The 17,540-nt window shown below is 41.5% G+C and overlaps 1 protein-coding gene across 2 annotated transcripts in view; it reads right to left on the bottom strand.

The window, feature by feature from the left end:
• GLI2 (GLI family zinc finger 2) overlaps positions 1–17,540 on the bottom strand; it is a 246,042-nt gene that overhangs the window by 169,363 nt on the left and 59,139 nt on the right. The window lies entirely within an intron of this gene.

Below are 17,540 nucleotides of genomic sequence, written 5' to 3'. Positions count from 1 at the left end.
AATCTGTTTTATAGGGCCCTTAACCACGGCATGTTGACAAGTCAAAAATATGAATGTGGTGACCCTCTTAATACATCCCTCTGAGGTAAGGAAATACTATTCTCATTATATACACTAGGAACTGAAACAGAGAAATCAAATGACCTGCCCAAAATCACAGAGGAAGTTTGGGTCAGAAAGAGGAACTGAAAGCAGATCCCTCAAGTCCCAGTCCAGTGCCTTAACCGTGATATCATACAGGGATAATAAAATAAGACTAATCAAGGACAGTATGCTGCCTTCACAAAACCAGTTTCTCACAAGCAGGTGAATCTTCCTGGAATACATAATAATTCCTCTCATTAAAACCAGACACTTAAATAAATGTATAAAGTCATCACTTTTGTGTTTCTATATTGTTACATTCACCTGCTGCTGCTAACACTTCAAAAATTACATCATTAACTCTAATTACAGGCTGACATTGAAGAACTTTACTTCTGGGCCAACTTAAAGTCTAAGAACAAGGCACCTTGATGCGTTCCTGCTTGCATGTGAAATGAAGGAAAGATTAATAGTACCTGCCCTTCAGTGCCAGGCATACACTGTTCACTGAATATACAGCACTGAAATCCAAACCAGCAAGAACACAGAAAATTATTCAATTGCTCAGGTTCACTTGCTACTGTTGCCCTAATTCATAAAACAACAGTAAGAAGCAGTAACAAAGCCAGGTCAACTGGTGAACGCTGAATGAAGCAACAGAGCAGCGGGAACTCGCACTCCCACTCTCAGAAAGTGGGAATAGAAAGTTGGATAAAATCTAAACAGGCTTTGACACTTCAAATTCAGTCAGAATGGTCTTAGGTCTTTAAAACACTCTATTCTGGCAACAATTAATTAGCTGCAAAAATATCTTTAGTCTCGTTGAAACTTTAAATGAAATATTTGCTGGACTAATCCTTGGAGTAGCACATAGAGGGTAAGGGCTATGGGCTTATAGATCCTCTATTGGATGGTCTTCGGGAAAACTTAGACATTTGAACTTTTATATTAGTGCAATGAACATTATCAAAACATTGACTTTAACTGTTTACTTAGAAATGCATCTGCTGTGAGCTGCAATTCTTGGATTCCTGTCAGAATTAGGAGCAAATCCATATGGGAGACAAGAGCAAGGCTTTCTGGAAGAAGTGTCATGGACCCCAACACTCAAAGCCTAGATTTTATTATTTTATTTAAATTTGGATGTTAGAGGCAGGAAATATAAATATCTTATTTGGAGAAGCTCTTTTTGTATTTCCCCAGAGCTGACAATATAATCAATGGGTATAATCCATTAGGTTCCAGATTCTTGGAGGAGGAAAAAACTAAAAGAATAGAAAAGAATGCAAAAGAAAAGAAAAGGGGAAAAACAGACATTTTGACTAAACCTGTGGGTAATGCAGAGATTCCGTTCAGGGTGGTTTGTGGCAAACCTTTTTGGTTTGAGTTCATGTGGGTTTAAACCCTGCAATTCTTTAATTTTAGTTTTGGGTTCAGAGCTCAAACTAAAGCTCAGTGACATCCCCCAAGTTTTGCCTGATTTCACCCAAACCCTTTATCAGATTTGCTTGAAAGTTAACCCAGGACCCCTTGAAACAGTACCCAAGCGTATGATTTTTATATAATCCCAAACCCAGGTGAACTTTCTAATTTAAATGTAGGGCCTGCATGCTTTTTTCCTCTACTCTAAGATGTTAACCAACAATCCTGCTTTGAGGCTTCGCGTCAGTAGTCATAGTTAAGGATGGAGAACTCATTCTGCCAAATTTAGAACCTACTCAAAACCGACAGGATCTTATCCTGTGTGATTTGTCCAAGGTAACACAGCTGCTCAGTCTCAGGAATAGTGTCCTGACTTCCAATTCAGGGCCCTAGCCATTGGACACACAGAGTTCTGCCCTGTTACATTTTTAATTTGGTCTTCATAGGAGTGGAACAAGAATTACTGTACTTTCAACAAAGAACTTTTACTGTGTTTATAGAACATGATCTTCATTTCCTTTAGAGCAAAGTGTATCGTTTAAAAAACAAACAAAAAAAAAAAAAACATTTTTCCTCAAAAAAAGAAATTTAGAGGAATTTCTTGTTGCAAAAGCCACACTTAAAAGTTCCATGATATATCAGAACAGAAATCAGAAACAACTTTTCTCTCCCCAGCACCCACCCTATTGGTTACTCATGCACATCTACACCTAGACTAGAAGCTCTTCAGAGCTGGTACATCTGTAGATTTGTTCAAAATGCTGAAACAATGCTATAATAAATGTTAATTTAATGGGGCCATTACTGAGAGGGAGGAGCATTCGCTAATGGATTAAGCAAAGGATGAAGCAGGGAAACCTAGCTTTGCCACTAACTCAACATGGGACCTTCTTCAAGCCATTTGACCTCTCTGACTCAGTATTCTCATCTGTAAAATGAGGATAATATCTACCTATGCCTCACAGGGGTGCCAAGATGATCAGTTACTGTTTGCAAAGAACATCTACAGTGCTATGGAATTTACTGTAATACAAATAATAATAGCACCTACAGATCCTCAAGTGGGGCCGGGTCCCCATTTTGCCAGGTGCTATAAAAAGAAATACTAAAACTGTCCCTGCCTAGAAGAGCCTGCACTCAAAATAGATTAAAGTGCTATTATTTTGATTACTGTAGAATATTATAATGCTCTAACACTGACAAAGGATCATATTTAGCATTTCTATAGCACTATACATATCTGCAGCACTCTGAAAATGTAAAGAGTTTATATTCAACACTGCTATGAGATGGGGAAACATTTTCCCCATTTTAGAGACCCATATAATGAGCACTGTGATTTGACCAAGTTTACACAGTACATCAGCAACTGAGGAGTAGGGAGTCTAGTGGCTAGGGTACTCGCCTAGGACTCAGGAGAGCTGGGTTCAGTTCCCTGCTCCACCACAGACTTCCTGTGTGACCTCAGGCAAGTCACACAGGAGGAGATTTTCAAAGGCACAAGTGGCAGTTAGGGGCCTAACTCCCATTGACTTTCAATAGAAGCTTGGCTCCTAACTGCCATTGAAAAAAAATCTCACCTCTAGTCTTTCTGCAGTTCAGCTCCCTGCCTGTAAAATAGGGACAATACCCTCCCTACCTCATAGGGGAGTTGAGGTGCAAGGATAAGTACATTAAAGATTTGGAGGGGCTCAGATACTATGGTAATAGGGACCAGATAAGTACCTAAGAGAGGTAGGGGAAGAGCTCACAAACTCTTGGCTCACAGAACCCTCTAAACCACCTCCCTTGGGGTCTTAAAATAAAATAACAGTGTCAAGCAATGGGGAGAAATATACCACCTTTGTTCTATTCAGACAAGCCATCCACTTTCTTACTGCACTCACCGTCACACACAACTGTGAAAGCACAATCTGTCTCATTTCCAGGTCTGCAACTTAAAGAATGACAAAGTCTTCCTTCCCTCGGAGGTGCATGGCTGTCTTTTCAAGGCACTGCAGCCATTCTTTAAGGAGTGCCAGGAATACGAGTCCCATTTCTTGGTGCTGGGATTGGATGCACAGCGTTTTTAAGAACATTTTTCTCTGCCACTTGCCTAACCCCAGGAGCAGTCCCAACGCTCTGCAAAGGCAGCTGTGGAATGCTCTACCAAACCCTATCAATTATTCAGTGTCAAAAGGAAGACTTAATCTGTGTGATAAAAGAATGGATTTTATCCAAGGCTTGTTCTCTTTAAAGTGATTTACACAACTAGCCTCTCCACTTGCTTGCATTGATGTAATTATTTACTTTTGCATTAATAGCCTTCCTGCACTTGGGCTATTTTAGGAGTCTTTTGTAGCCTTTAGAATTTACTAGTTTTTCACCCTCTATTTAGCGGTGGCTTTAAATTGCTTGGCTGTTTGAAATGATTTCTAAAATACTGAGCTCAGTAATGCTGGCGTAAATCTGGAGTAACTTCATGGCAGTAATTCCGCTGATTCTATATTTATACCATAGCACATAATTTGTTCTTTTGACTTTAATATCTGGGGTGGGAGTTGAGATTTCTTTTCAAATCCAGCAAGTGGTGCTTTCATATTGTTTTGGTTGGCTAGGACAAAGAGCATTACAACAATAAAAAGAAAAAAGCTACTGGAACAATGGATTTCACAAAGAGTGCAATGTTTTAGTTGATGCAGTTTGTTGAAAGTCTTGCTGCAGTTCTACTCCCAGTAACTGCATGCCAGGTTTAAAACAGGGAAGGCTGCATCAGCTATCAAACATGGACTTTAAGTTCTTTGAGCACAGCCAGGCCTTACTTCAACACAGTACAAAAGGAGAAGGATGGTGGTCTAGGAACCAGATCTTGGGAGTCCGGGGCTCCATTCCTTGCTCTGCCACTCTGTGTGTGATCTTGGGCAAAACACTTAGGCGCCTGAACGCCTTGGATGATCTGGGCCTGTCAAGGTTCCTTCCCCACTCTGAACTCTGGGGTACAGATGTGGGGACCTGCATGAAAGACCCCCATAAGCTTATTCTTACCAGCTTAGGTTAAAAACTTCCTCAAGGTACAAACTTTGCCTTGTCCTTGAACCCTATGCTGCCACCACCAAGCGTGTTAAACAAAGACCAGGGAAAGAGCCCTCTTGGAGACGTCTTCCCCCAAAAATGTCCCGCCAAGCCCTACACCCTCTTTCCTGGGGAAGGCTTGATAAAAATCCTCACCAATTTGCATAGGTGAACACAGACCCAAACCCTTGGATCTTAAGAACAATGAAAAAGCAATCAGGTTCTTAAAAGAAGAATTTTAATTAAAGAAAAAGTAAAAGAATCACCTCTGTAAAATCAGGATGGTAAATACCTTACAGGGTAATCAGATTCAAAACACAGAGAATCCCGCTAGGCAAAACCTTAAGTTACAAAAAGACACAAAAACAGGAATATACATTCCATTCAGCACACCTATTTTACCAGCCATTAAACAAAACAAAATCTAATGCATTTCTAGCGAGATTACTCACTAACTTTTTCCTGGAGTTCTGAAGAGCATTCCCGACCTGTTCCCAGCAAAAGCATCACACAGACAGACAGAGCCTTTTTCCCCCGCCCCCCACCACCCAGCTTTGAAAGTATCTTGTCTCCTAGTTGGTCATTTTGGTTAGGTGCCAGCGAGGTTATCTTAGCTTCTTAACCCTTTACAGGTGAAAGGGTTTTGCCTCTGGCCAGGAGGGATTTTATAGTTCTGTATACAGAAAGGTGGTTACCCTTCCCTTTATATTTATGACAGGGCCTAACTCCTATCAATTGATTTCAGTGGGAACTAAACACGTGAATATCCTTTGCGGATCTGAGCATTAGTCTTTGTGCCTCAGTTTGCCATCTATAAAAATGGGAATAATAGTCCGTCCCTTCCTCACAAATGGTTTACAGGGATAAACACATTAATGGTTGTGAGGCCATATAAACCGCACAGGTGAAAAGGAATCCCCAGTAGTGCCAGGCCTTACGATGCAGCAAAGAGCATGTGGCAGTAGCATTTCTTTGGGGGGTGGAAGACTGTCCTCTATCCTGTTATGCATCATGAAAACAGGTCCCAATTAATGTGTGTGGGTGGGGATTTGAATGACAGGGTGCTGTGTCAAATACCCTGTTACAATTTGGTAAACTATCGATGGATACGGTGTGGTCCATGCACATCTCCATCTTTAATATGCAAGGTGCAGATACCATCTTAATCTGAACACATGACCGATGAGGTTAGCTGACTTTTAGGAACTCACTGGCAGTGTGCCCACTCATGGCTGGGGGTGGGGTAGCAGGGTCTTCTCTGCTGGTGCCATTGCCAACAGTTGCTCTAGCCCTGCAGTGTAGTCATCTCATTTCTTGGTCCGCCAGCCAGGTCTCATATAATCCCGCCCCTACCAGGAAAACCGAGTCCAGCACAACAACAGTCGGGTGCCTTTATTTCCCAACTTCAGCTCAACTTCAGGCTGTATTGGCCTTCCAACCCTAATCTCCAGGGGTCTTTGTGCCACTGTCCCCACTGAGCTCATAGGGGAACACAAGCATACTCTCTATTCTGGGCTCCAGCCCAGGAATCCTGTAGTAAGCAACTCAGGTCTGTCTATTCAGACTTACTGCTTCCTCCCTGGGTACTTTCTACCTCACCCTGTGTCCAGGCCTTTCACACAACCCCTTCCAGGCTCACTTTTCTGCAGACCCCAAAAGGAAAATAGATTAGTTATGGGGATCAAAGCAAATGTAAAGGCCTGATACTAGGCTTTACCTGCCCCAAAGGAGGTGCTGGTGTCTAGCAGCTTCAGCATAGGCCCCACCCACAGCCCAGTCTTCCCCCAGGTAGTCTCTCAGTTTCCTCTGGCACCAGCCAGGCCTTCCCTCAAGCAGTCTCTGGCTAGGTCCTGACCCCAGCCAGCCCTTCTTCAAAGGGCTAACATAAGAAGCCCACTCTTTCTCCCAGTCAGCCACTAGTGAGCTGGGCTTTTCCACTTTTAAATCCTCCCTGCAGGAGTACACCTCTCACAGGTGTAACAGGATGGGGCTGATTGAGCTCATAGGCTTTCATTAACCCTTTCCTGGACAGTATGGGTCTGTACACCCTATAACAGACTGCAGAGTTAATTGGACTGATCTAACAAACTATTTCATTGCACATAATCCACTATCATCCCCTCCAGATTTGCATTGTGCATGAAGTTTCTTCTGTTGCCGCTTCCTCCACTGTTCCCCTTTGCTAACTGCCTGATCAGAGAGAGATCCAAGGGAAGGAAGCAGCAAAAGCAGAAGCCGCCAAGCCCTTTGGAAAGCAACATTAATATAAAGAACATAAACACCCCAAACTTCCTTTAGCTTAGTGACAATACTTATTTAACGGACAGTGATACTGTGAGGCTTAATTTATTAATGTTTGTAAGAATCCTGAACCACTCAAACAGAGAATGGTGTCAATTACAACGTATTAACAACAATAGGGAAGTGTAAAAAAGTGTAAAAAAGTCACTTCAGCAAAGCACTGAGGCATTCACACTATGTTACCCACTGCTGTGTTTTCATATTAGCGTACAAATGACGAGAATTGGAGAAGTTTGCCATTACTGACACAGCTCATGCTAGGACAGCAGAATTTGCTGAAAGGAACAGAGTATAGGTCTGAACTAGGTCTATGGAAAATAAGTAGGGCTGTCAAGTGATTAAAAAAATTAATCGCAACTAATCGAGTGACTACAACACGTAAGTACTGGAGTGCAAACTCTTTATCATGAAAGGTGAACTTACGAATGTAGATTTATGTACAAAAAAATTACTGCATTCAACAATAAAACAATGTAAAACTTTAGAGCCTACAAATCCACTCAGTCCTACTTCTTGTTCAGCCAGTCACTCAGACAAACAAGTTTGTTTACATTTGCAGGCGATAATGCTGCCCGCTTCTTATTTACAATGTCACCTGAAAGTGAGAACAGATGTTTGCATTGCACTTTTATAGCCAGTGTTGCAAGATATTTACATGCCAGATGCACCAAAGATTCATGTGTACCTTCATCTTCAGCCAACATTCCAGAAGACATGCATCCATGCTGATGATGGGTTCTGCTCGATAACGATACAAAGCAGTGCAGACCGACGCATGTTCACTTTCATCATCTGATTCAGATGCCACCAGCAGAAGGTTGATTTTCTTTTTTTGTGGTTCGGGTTCTATAGTTTCTGCATCTGAGTACTGTTCTTTTAAGACAGCTGAAAGCATTCCCCACACCTCGCCCTTCTCAGATTTTGGAAGGCACTTCAGATTCTTAAACCTTGGGTCGAGTGCTGTAGCTGTCTTTACAAATCTCACATTGGTACCTTCTTTGCCTTTTGTCAAATCTGGAGTGAAAGTGTTCTTAAAATGAACAACATGTGCTGGGTCATCATCCAAGACTGCTATAATATGAAATACATGGCAGAATGTGGGTAAAACAGAGCAGGAGACATACTATTCTCCCCCAAGGAGTTCAGTCAAAATTTAATTAACGCATTTTTTTTTTAACGAACGTCATCAGCATGGAAGCATGTCCAATGGAATGGAAGCCGAAGCACAAGGGGCATACGAATGTTTAGCATATCTGGCAAGTAAATACCCTGTAATGCTGGCTACAAAAGTGCCATGCGAAAGCCTGTTCTCACTTTCAGGTGACATTGTAAATAAGAAGCAGGCAGCATTATCTCCCGTAAATGTAAACAAACTTGTTTGTCTTAGCAATTGGCTGAATAAGAAGTAGGACTGAGTGGACTTGTGGGCTCTAAAGTTTTACATTGTTGTTTTTGAGTGCAGCTAAGTAACAAAAAAAAATCTACATTTGTAAATTGCACTTTCACGATAAAGAGATTGCATTATGGTACTTTTATGAAGTGAATTGAAAAATACTATTTCTTGTTTATCATTTTTACAGTGCAAATATTTGTAATAAAATAATAATATAAAGTGAGCACTGTACACTTTGTATTCTGTGTTGTAATTAAAATCAATATATTTGAAAATGTAGAAATCATCCAAAAATAGTTAATATATTTCAATTGGTAGTCTATTGTTTAACAGTGCGATTAAAACTGATTAATTGCTATTAATTTTTTTAATCACAATTAATTTTTTTTAGTTAATTGCATGTGTTAACTGCAATTAATCGACAGCCTTAAAAATAAGATTGTAGTGTTGTCTGCGAGAGCCAGCCTTTGGAACCCATGAAACAATATGCACAGCACCGAAACGCAAACAAGTATCCTCTTAAGTATCACTTAGTTATTAACAGCACCAGCACCACTGTGCAACAATATCAACCATGTATGTGAAGAATGACTTTACAGTTAAACCCATCAAAGTGTTTTAAATTGGCCTGAGATACTGAATGTTGGGTAGGATTAAGATTCTATCCCGATGTGCCTTGGCATCTTTAATTAACAGAATTGGTCAGAAATTTAGTTTTATGTTTCATCCTACAGTTAAATCTGCAAATTAAAGGGATATTCTTAAACATTTATATTACAGCAGTGGCCTAGAGACCAGCCAAATCAGGGTCTCATGGTGCTAGGTACTATACAAACTTATTGTAAAGACAGTCCTTGCCCCAAAGAGCTTACAGTCTAAAAGACAAAACATAACAGCAGATGGAAACAAACAAGCAGGTGAGGGTGAGTGGCAGGGAAAACTAGGTCAGAAAAATACCTCATGTCAATTCTTGGTCAATTGGGAGCAGTGGACACAACCTTGACACCTGAACAGCATCCCCTTGGGCTGCCATTTCTCACTGCATTACGGAAAAATCGAGTTTGGAGGAGGGACTTGAAGGAGGATAATGTGGTGGCTTAGAGACTTTGATTGGGAGTTTTTTCCACTCCTAAGGGGTGCAATAGTGGGAGAGTGCAAGAGTGCTTGTCAGAGAAGCAGAGAACTGTGCGAGTGAGCTGGACATGACTGGCGCAGTGAAGGCATGCGCCATTAGTGCAAGATCATGCGCATAATAAAGAGAAAAATTCTGATTTTGTAGAATTGTGTTTTTCTATTACTGCAAATATACACTCTTCACTGTGAGCAACTGCCATCCCCTTGGATTACAGGGACACCATTCTGTGTCCCACAGTAAGTTTTTCCTCCACTAACAGTATAACCTCCATCTCACAAAAGAGTTGGCAGGCCTGATTCTGACTCCCTGAAAGCCACGGTGTCGCATCACCTGAGGCAGGTCACCTGCCTGCTACTTGCCTCTCCCACCTGCAGTGTCTCACAAAATGGAAACAAGTAAGCCAGTCTACCAGACAGGCTGCATCACAGCCTAGCTGCATGGAGAGATCTCACACAGTGTTTCAAAATGAAAGGCATTTGAGGCCATTCTTTTCAGACACATGCCATAGGGAAATGCATCTAACTTTAATGCTGGCTGTTGAAGCAACCAGTGCTGCTTGGCCTACTAGTTAAACCCTTAAATGCTGAGAACAACGGACATGATAAGAGAAGAGACGTTTAGCAAGGTCACAGGGATTCCTGCTTAGCATGCACAGCCGCATTGTGGGCAATGTGGCTGTAAGACGCTCCTCATCTCCTGGACTTGTTTGTGTATCAGCTAAAGCACTTTGCACCTGGGGAACGGCTTCACGAGTTGTAGGCATTGTTCGTGACTGCCTGCTGGCATGCTAAAGGGGTTGGCGGATGTGATTGCAGAGCCATTGGCCATTATCTTTGAAAACTCATGGCGATCGGGGGAAGTCCCGGACGACTGAAAAAAGGCTAATGTAGTGCCCATCTTTAAAAAAGGGAAGAAGGAGGATCCAGGGAACTACAGGCCAGTCAGCCTCACCTCAGTCCCTGGAAAAATCATGGAGCACGTCCTCAAGGAATCAATTCTATAGCACTTAGAGGAGAGGAAAGTGATCAGGAACAGTCAGCATGGATTCACCAAGGGCAAGTCATGCCTGACTAATCTAATTGCCTTCTATGACGAGATAACTGGCTCTGTGGATGAAGGGAAAGCAGTGGACGTGTTGTTCCTTGACTTTAGCAAAGCTTTTGACACGGTCTCCCACAGTATTCTTGCCAGCAAGTTAAAGAAGTATGGGCTGGATGAATGGACTATAAGGTGGATAGAAAGTTGGCTAGATTGTTGGGCTCAACGGGTAGTGATCAATGGCTCCATGTCTAGTTGGCAGCCGGTATCAAGTGGAGTGCCCCAAGGGTCAGTTCTCGGGCTGGTTTTGTTCAATATCTTTATTAATGATCTGGAGGATGGTGTGGATTGCACCCTCAGCAAGTTTGCAGATGACACTAAACTGGGAGGTGAGGTAGATACACTGGAGGGTAGGGATAGGATACAGAGGGACCTAGATAAATTGGAGGATTGGGCCAAAAGAAATCTGTTGAGGTTCAACAAGGACAAATGCAGAGTCCTGCACTTAGGACGGAAGAATCCAATGCATCGCTACAGACTAGGGACCGAATGGCTCGACAGCAGGTCTGCAGAAAAGGACCCAGGGGTTACAGTGGACGAGAAGCTGGATATGAGTCAACAGTGTGTCCTTGTTGCCAAGAAGGCCAATGGCATTTTGGGATGTATATGTAGGGGCATTGCCAGCAGATCGAGGGACGTGATCGTTCCCCTCTGTTCAACACTGGTGAGGCCTCATCTGGAGTACTGTGTCCAGTTTTGGGCCCCACACTACAAGAAGGATGTGGAAAAATTGGAAAGAGTCCAGCGGAGGGCAACAAAAATTATTAGGGGACTGGAACACATGACTTATGAGGAGAGGCTGAGGGAACTGGGGAAGTTTAGTCTATGGAAGAGAAGAATGAGGGGGGATTTGATAGCTGCTTTCAACTACCTGAAAGGGGGTTCCAAAGAGGATGGCTCTAGACTGTTCTCAGTGGTAGCAGATAACAGAACAAGGAGTAATGGTCTCAAGTTGCAGTGGGGGAGATTTAGGTCAGATATTAGGAAAAACTTTTTCACTAGGAGGGTGGTGAAACACTGGAATGCTTTACCTAGGGAGGTGGTGGAATCTCCTTCCTTAGAAGTTTTCAAGGTCAGGCTTGACAAAGCCCTGGCTGGGATGATTTAGTTGGGGATCGACCCTGCTTTGAGCAGGGGGTTGGACTAGATGACCTCCTAAGGTCCCTTCCAACCCTGATATTCTATGATTCTATGATACCATTCACAAACTGCTGATCAAACAGTAGCTGGCAAAAATAATACGGGATAGTGGGGGTTTTGACCTCACCTATCTTAGCCATGGTTTCTTCTAGTCTTCAGGTGAGCAACATAATATGCAGATAATCACAAGCATGATATTTTAGGAACAAAGACTGTCTGGTCTAAGTATCTGAAACCCTTGGAGATCCCAAGAGGCCCCATGGGAGCATACATGAGACAAGGAGGCTGGCAGCTGATGTCTGCAGCAATAGGGTGCAGGAGCCATGGTGGTACTGGAGTCCGCTCTAAGCCATCAGGGGACAACAAGACCTTTTTATTTAAAGGGCTTTACAGAACTGACATTTTGGGAGGCAAGTTAAACCATGGATCATTCCACCTGTTATTGGTATTACTGTGGAGCCTAGAGGTCCCAAGCAAGGTATGGAATCCCATTGTGGTTGGCAAAGTCCAAACACACAGGAGAAGACAGTCCCTGCCATAGAGAGCTTACAGTCTAAACAATGGGATTCTCCCATTCCTCCAGTTGCAGTAGTTGCCACTTTCTGCCCTGAACAGCAGAACCAGGAGGTTGGATTAATTGCATGATTTGCAAAGTTTTAAAGACATTTCACAACATATCAATAGAGAGAAGGACGAGCAAGAACATGTCAGTGCCTCATATTCCTCTTCCTGGAAAAATTGGACAAAGGAATGAAGAATAGTCTTTAGAGGAGATCCCTGCCCTGGCAGGGTGGATAGAGTTGATGACCTAATAGGGCGTTTGTTTCTAATTTCTTACATTCTCAGGAACACACACACACACACTGAATTTTTTATTTTGCTGAGGTCTGCTGGGACTTCTCCATTCCCTTCTCCACATGTACATAGACTTCCCATACTCCAATACTGAGTAAGATAAGCTGCACATGGACTCCTTGCCAATGCCACTCTTGTGTTGCTTAGAAAAGATTTCTGCAGAGCACTGGGCAGGGCTTCTTGCCTCTCTCTTCTGCTTACTGAAAGTGCTACATCTGCAGTGGTCAGCATTCCTGCCAACCCATAAATTAAGTGACCAAATTTGGTCCCAAACTGATCCTTAGCAGAGCAGCCCACCATTCTATCCTTACAGTACATCTGAGGGTTAGGGGCTAAATTTCATCAGCTGAGGCACTAATATTAAAAGGAGCGTTACCTACTGGGAAAAGTGCATGCTGTTACCTACTGGGTCTCCAATTTGGTTTTCCCATGTATATGCCAAATGACTTGTTGGACTTCATATGCAAAGTATTCCCATAGATCAGAGGCAGTCAGACCTGTGCAGCTAACATAAAATAAATTACCACCCTATGATAAATGGTTCTATTAGCAATCCAGATTGTTAAACTCAGATAGAACAGAATGGAGGGAGTACTGCCCCATTCATCCTCCCTCCGGCAGATACCAAGTTGTAAATAGGTTATTTTGTGTGTAAATAACGCATTAAAACTCAGCATTAGCCATGTCTTTTGATAGAGAGGAAATTGTTCCAAATAAATAATCCCAGACAGGAATGTAAAGTAAGCCAGATTTAATAGTGCATGCCTGCTGCAGCCGTGTTAAACATGACTAAAATGATAAACCCCAGAATATACTAATAGTAAACTTTGCTCTGACATCAAAGTAATGAGGCTGTATTTTTACCCAGCTTTAGAAATGTTAAAATTAGTCCTGACAGAGCCAGACATCAGAAAAGTGTTTCAGACATAAACACCATCAATTTAGGAACTTGGTGTTTGTGCCATGGAGGAGAGGGGCGGCGAGGGAAAGTTACAACCTGGGACTCGCTAACAACAGGCAGTAAGCACTTTTTAGGACTTTTATTTAATTTTTGGTTTAGAGTCAGAAGCGAAACCCTCCCCCCAATATCTCAACATTTTTTTAAAATGACATTATTTATATTATAACAGCCTCTGTAGGCATCAGCTGAGGTTGGGGCCCCACTGTGCTAGGTACTGGCCATACACATAGTAAAAGAGATAGTCCCTGTGCCCTTGAAAGCAAAGAGACAAATCTGCTCTTGGATATACGAGTGGAACTCCATAAGCCAAGTGCAGAGTTTGCTCTTTGCCCTGAAATGCAATACAGACTACATTTTGCAGAAGTGTTCTCTAAATGTGGGTGTTTTAAGTTGTGCTTCCCAAATTTCAGGCACTGAAAAAAATCACAGACCACTTTTGCAAAACTGGCTGCATATAACTCGTAAATATCACCATTAATAACCCCGGCTCCCCACCAAACACACACTTATTGAAATTGAAAATCATTTGCCAGAATGATTTATGGAAAAAACTGAACATTAGGAGAGTCTTCCCTGATGTCATTTCTGCAAGCTCAATTTCTGAGTAGCTGATCAATGAATTACTATATTAAAAAAAAAGGCAAAGAAGAACTCTAAAGTGTCAGCTTTAGGAGACTAAAATATGAGATGCAGATTGTTAATCTGAAAGAACTATTCTACTCTGACAGCATCAACAATGCCAATCTTTTTTTCTACAACCATAACTTAATCTGTTTAAGGCCACAGACAACACTTGGGACAAATATTCAGAATAAGTGAAGTAGAAATGGCGATTGGACAAGTTACAAAAATACAGTAAAGCAATGAGGGTTCTTAAATCAGTTTGTTAATATATTTGGTTTATTGCTTCATTTTATTGGATCTTAGTTAAAAGTAAACCCTCGTGATTCTATGCCGATTTTACAAGGGAAAAAAGCTATGATCAGAGAAACATGGTGCAGTAGCGTTTGATCTAATACAACAATGACTCAGTAGAATCGGAAAGAACAGGAAGTGTATTGTAGAATATACTTGTTTGGTTCTGGAGAAGACATTTTTGAGTTGTAATGCTAGCAGTGCCTTGTTGCTGCTTTATGACATGCTAATATGAAGAATATAACCCATATAGCACCTAGGAGCTATCAAATAAAATAGTAATAAAATAAAATAATAATAATAATAATAATAATAATGTAATCAATTCCATCACAAGTTTATTCTGGATGAGACAGAAACATGTAATAACCTCAACACAGGTCTGGAAGCCAAAAACTCCCAAATTTCAAGCCTGCTCTAACATTGACACATGCACCAGCCTACTCCCCCTCCCCTCTCCACCAACATGGCCTTATGCAACTTATTTAACCTACTTACTTCCATTTTCCCTCTTTTGTAAAATGGGAGTATAAAATAAACACCAACCTTACATTCCTCTGAGTAATGAGTCAATGTCTGTTAAGAGCTTTGAGGATGAAAATTGCTATATAAGTGCTAATATTATTATGTAGACATAAGAAGTCAATGTGTATCCTTTCAGTGATGAACTGCTAATCCATAGCTTACACTTAGCTACTTTTGCAACATATCTAAAGCATTCTGATTCATTTCACATATATATATGTGCACGTGCGCACACAAACAGACACACACAAACAGACACACTTCCCCAATCTTTTGGGGAGCTTTTCCATTTCAGAAGCACTAATTTCATTCTAATCAGATTTCAAAGAAAGGCCTTCAAAAAAAGAAAAACAACAGTCATATTCTTTGTAAATTTCATTGGCAAATTTCTGGAGTATACTTTACTGCTAGCCACGTTAGATAATTTATTAACTTTTCTTCTCACAGTATGATATAGATTTTGCTCTTTACATCTCATTACACAATGCTTTCATCACACTTCTCCTGACATCTTCAAACAATCTTCTTCTTCCTTTTCCACTTCATTTTAATAAGATGAGAAAAGTTGAGCTTGTAAATCATTCATTCCAGAGTAGATAGCACAGTGATAATATGAAACATGTCATATGCATAAAAAGAATCAAGTCTCCAGTATGAGACTAAAAGGGTCAAGAACATCAAGTCTTGGGGCCAGATTCTAATCTCAGTACACCTGTGTAAATCTGGAGTAACTCCAGATTTAGGTCCCAATTTGGGACAGCATCCCTGTTCAGAATAGCACCCAAGCATGTGCTGAACTTTAGCACATGCTTAAGTCTCATTCACATGAATGGGACTTTAGAGTGTGCCAAAGTTAAGAATGTGTTTAGTTGCTGTTTTGAACAGGGATGGTCATAAGCAGATGCTTGAATCCTAACTCATGACCTTATGCTAGTTTAACAGAGGTCACCTCTTGATGGCAGATTTCCAAGAGTCATGTAATTTCTGTCCCTAATTTAATCAATTCTGCAAATTTTCCATTCTGCAAATGTAATAAGTTAAAGTTAACAAAAAAACTAGATCCAAATTCATGCAAAAATTTGGATTTGGCTCCAGAACCTAATTTCACAGCTGAGGCCCATCTCCAAAGTAATACCTTGGTAAAAGGTTTTCAGGGGGTTTTAACAGACATTTCCTTTATTGAAAAGATTTATATAACAGGTGAACAGCTCCAATGTCTTATATTCCAAGAGCTGTTTCCTTTGTCTGTACTTGGGAAGGTTTCACAGAAAATACTAGTATGTTTCTTAGACCTAGTCAGAGTTTTGGAAAGAATCTATGGGTAAAAAACAGATACACACAACTTGTACTGGAAAGGAGTGGGGTCATGGTTCTGCCAACTGAAAACAAGACTAAGTTACCTAGTGATGCAGGAAGCAGAGAAACCTATAGAATAATTTTACGGCCGTCTTGAGATGAGAAACTACTATGTATTTAAGGAAGGGGAGGAGAGGGATTCATTTTGAGGTAGAATCTGCCTAGCAATAAGGTATATTTTTAAGAGAGAAAAAAGAAACCTAAAAAGTTTATACAGCTGGGGATGCCACTTGTCACATTCCAAATTGGAGAGTCCCTTCTAAATTTGTCTCTCTGTGCCCTACTGAGAGAGGCCTTTCTGTCCCTGTCCTCAAAAAGAACAGTGGGATGTCCACCCAACTTTCGTACCATCCCTAGCCTTCCTCTTCTGCACCAGCTACCAGAAAATATCAGCAAGCTCAAAACTAGCTTCCCATACTGAAGTTCAGAGCTGGGATACATGAAGTCATTCAGAGATAGATGCAGTTCAACTGACTTGACAAAAAGGAGATACGGTACTACAGGGTTTGTTTTAAGGGATTTTGTTCCTATTAGGCACTGTACCATTTCCTTAATAGATCTTAACTCTGAAGATCACTTCTAGTGTTGGCTCCCACATTTAATTTGGGGTCCAAATATTGACTGTGAAAACACAGAACTGGATATCATGAGGCCCTACCACAGTATTGACATACATCTCCAAAGAGGAGACAAATTTGCCACATCCCACAGAGGTGTGTGGATGGTCCTGCCCACCAAAACCTCAAGCCCCAGTCTTGTTAGAGTAACAGAGCCCTCTGAAAATTGTCACCATACCAAAAGGTTATTCGCTTCTATAAATCCAAGTGCTGCCCTTTCCAGGCCTACTGGGACCTGGAGGCAGCTCGTCTCCATGCTACAAGTGAGAGTCTCCTTGAGCTGAAGACCCCACTCAAAGAGGTTCCACTCCTTTTACCTCCATCCTTAACAACGGACAGCTGACTGACAGCTTGCACTCAGCCTTCCCATGTAGCAGGACTTCCCCCCCAACCCCTTTGATTTGGGAAGGAGTGATTAACACTTTTTCCCCATGCTGGGGAGTAGGGGCGGGAAAGGGAGCAAGGTATGTACATTCCATGTCAATCTTAACTTGCTGCTTCCATGATCAACATTTGAAGGTCTGATCCTGCTTCCACTGGACTCTGTGAGAGTTTTGCCATTGACTTCAATGGCAACAGGATCAAACCCTTAGCATTTTCACTAAGTGGAGGAAAGGAAATCAAATTCTGGATTATCCCTGATGTAACAGAAATATTGAGAAACTAGAGAAGTTTCTTTAGTTGTAT

This window comes from Caretta caretta, chromosome 11 (assembly GCF_965140235.1).
Source record: "Caretta caretta isolate rCarCar2 chromosome 11, rCarCar1.hap1, whole genome shotgun sequence".
Lineage (NCBI taxonomy): Eukaryota > Metazoa > Chordata > Testudines > Cheloniidae > Caretta > Caretta caretta.
Note: the sequence above shows the minus strand (reverse complement) of the source record. Positions and strands in the feature narration are given on the sequence as shown.